The following is a 3,037-nucleotide window of genomic DNA, read 5'->3' on the forward strand; positions in this document are numbered from 1 at the left end:
CAAAAAGTTAAGGCGAGGCAAGATAGGGATGATGTAAGCATCCAGGTAGGCTCAGAGCACAGAGAGGTATGACAGCTCAATACTTATTACTTACCACAATCCTTTTTGTGTTAGCTTGTCATATGCCTCTTTAGAGTGTGTATGAACATGCATAGGTTCCATTACTCTCCTGTGATAAGGTTATCCTTCTGTTAGGATTCTCCAGCAATTTCCTCCAGTTTCTTTTTCCAGCATAATCTGAATAAAGATCTCCTTTGGACTGAAATGAATCTGAGAAAGATTCAGTCCTCACTCCAACAACAAATCTGTTTATTATGACTTCTGGCTTCAAAGTTCTATCATTACAATTTTCCACTATTCTGCAGAATCATTAATAAAAAGATTTATAGTTTCATTGGATTTTGAACTCTTCTATTAAATAGCATATTATTAACTTTTTTTAGATTGAAGGAATACAGGGGCTCGTAATTTATGAACATTCAATTTATAATAGCTCATAAATACTGACTTGATCCTGTGCAGGGGTATGGTTTTAAACATCTGACATGTAAACATTTCTTCATACTTAGAAATGGCTATTTTAAATTGTTCTGGATTGTCTTCTGACTTGTGTACAAATCAACTTGCAAACAGACTCGAAAAACAAACTCATTTGCAACCTTCAGTTTGCCTGTAATTATAAAACTGTTAGAATTTCTCCAAAAGGATCTGTGACTTATTTTATAATTTGATCATTTAGAATGTCATACAATCTTATTGAATACAGTAGCATAATTATTCATTCATTTTGGGATCTAGTACTTATATTTAATCAATATTGTATCTTGAAAACTGTTTTCTTCAAGAAATTTATCCTGCATTCTATTTGGCCCAACTCTGATATTAAATCTTGCAGGTATTGACTCTTGCTATATCTTTCTAACATGATTATTTATTCTTCTCACCTTTAACACTTTCATAGTCTGCAGTATCTCTGCTGTTCTAGTCATGTTCCCTTGAAGATCTTTACTTCTGTAAACAGCCATGCTGCTTCATTTAAACTATGCAGAATAGCATTGCTGCACTTTTCTTTTTTTTAAAGCATATTTTGTTTTAAATAGCAATACTGTATCATTGGAATGTGGAGTCAGAAGTGTAGTGCTGGTAAAGCACAGCAAGTCAGACAGCATCTGAGGAGCAGGAGAATAGATCTTTCAGGCAAATGCCCTTCATCAGTAAGGCATCTCATGACAGGCCATTCCTGATGAAGGGCTTTTACCTGAAACGTCGATTCTCCTGCTCCTCAGATCTGCCTGACTTGCTGTGCTTTACCAGCACCACACTCTTGATCATAATCTCCAGCATCTGCAGTCCTCACTTTCACCTATTTGGAATGTGGACACATACTCAGTAGCTATTGTAAGATTATTATTGCAGTTATCCTTTGACTATATACATTCCTGATCTTCCTGGCTTTACATAAAAATGAGTAATTAACCAAAATATTTCTGTCTGTTTGGTCACCTCCTCTTCATTAAGGATCCTCTAGGCAACATGTTCCATTTAATGCTACCAAAGTATGGAGAAAGGGCAAGGACAGTGCTTGACCCCTAATTAGTATATTTAGGAGTCTCATAGACTTTTCAAGAGGCCATCAAGGATTATTAAGTATTATTCAAACTAGAGGAGCATTGAATATATTTCCAAAGCTATTTGACCATGAGATTCCACCTTTCACACCCCAGTGGGATGTGTGACAAACTCAACTCAGACGTCTGGTAAGGTCCATCTCAACAGCAAGATCATCTTGCCCATCTTTTATGCTTTTCACAATGGCTTGGTGAGATCCTCATAGGTCAGTTGCAAGTTGCCAACTGATACTAATTACTGCTCGCAAAGGTCCCTGTTGATGGCCCAACTCACCTCATTAATAAGCAGGTTTTTATCTTACTAAGTTTGACCAATAACTAACCATCTAAAACCTGGTGTGGGAACCAGAGTGCTTGTCATGTTCGATTCACAACTCCTCTGAGCGACCACCATCTTGCCCATGGACAACAAGCACCAACCACAAGAATCCTTCCACTGTGGACACTGGTGTAGAAGCCATCATCACCATCCTGACGTCTCTCCAAAGCATTGGCAGTGTGCCCTGCATGCCTAGATATATCTAGCAGGAATACTAGCTACCAGCAGTCCCCAGCCTGCATCAGATACAGCTATCGCCCAGTACATTGTGTGGATCAGGCTTCCTACTAGGGCTGCTCCCTTACTGTCTCAGCCTGCACACAAAGATGCTGAAGCATCCATGTGTTGCCTTCCCCTCCTGTAGAAATTGGCACAGTCACACAATCAGTCCAGGGTAAGGTGGATGAGGGAGAAAGGTCAGCTACAATGGCAGGGGTATAAGTAAATCTGGCTAGGTCTCGGTCAGCACTGGCTGGTCAGGTTGCTTGACCATCATCTCCATTCACAGAACGTAATAGGGAAGGTGGGTTGGATTTGAGGAACAGATAAAAGTCTTTAGGTGCATGTAGACAGCTTGGCTGATGAACTGGGAAAGTGTGAAGCCTTTGGGGTTCACAGAATCAGCAACTAGGAAGGAGAGGCTGGTGCACAGAGAAAGTGAATGACATGTGAAGGAAGGAATTGCTTTCACAACTGGTCACTGGGCATTCACAGGGGAAGAACATTGGCCGCAAACACATTAGGTGTTAATGATACAGGCATACTGACTGTTTTGGTGACAAGGTTTCCCACCCACCTTCCCCCTGCTTTCGGTCCTGAGGACCAGTCCCTCACAGACAAAACCATAGGGTCCTCCCCTGCCAAGGGTTCAGTTGGGGCCTGGTCCCCTGCATTCCATTGGGCATATGGCCAGGAATGTTTCCTTCTCTCCTGTCAGTGGACATGCTTGTGCAGTGTTCACCCTCCCAGCCAAACTGAGCACTGGTGTTGACCTCCCCCACCCCCACCCCCATCCCCTGGCCCGCTGTCAGGGCTGGTGGAGGATCCTGCAGGCAGGCTGACTCCCTCAGGGCAACAGCACTGGTATCTC

Source organism: Chiloscyllium plagiosum, unplaced genomic scaffold (genome assembly GCF_037043375.1).
Source record: "Chiloscyllium plagiosum isolate Xiang-an unplaced genomic scaffold, Cpla_swu_hap1 HiC_scaffold_2, whole genome shotgun sequence".
Lineage (NCBI taxonomy): Eukaryota > Metazoa > Chordata > Chondrichthyes > Orectolobiformes > Hemiscylliidae > Chiloscyllium > Chiloscyllium plagiosum.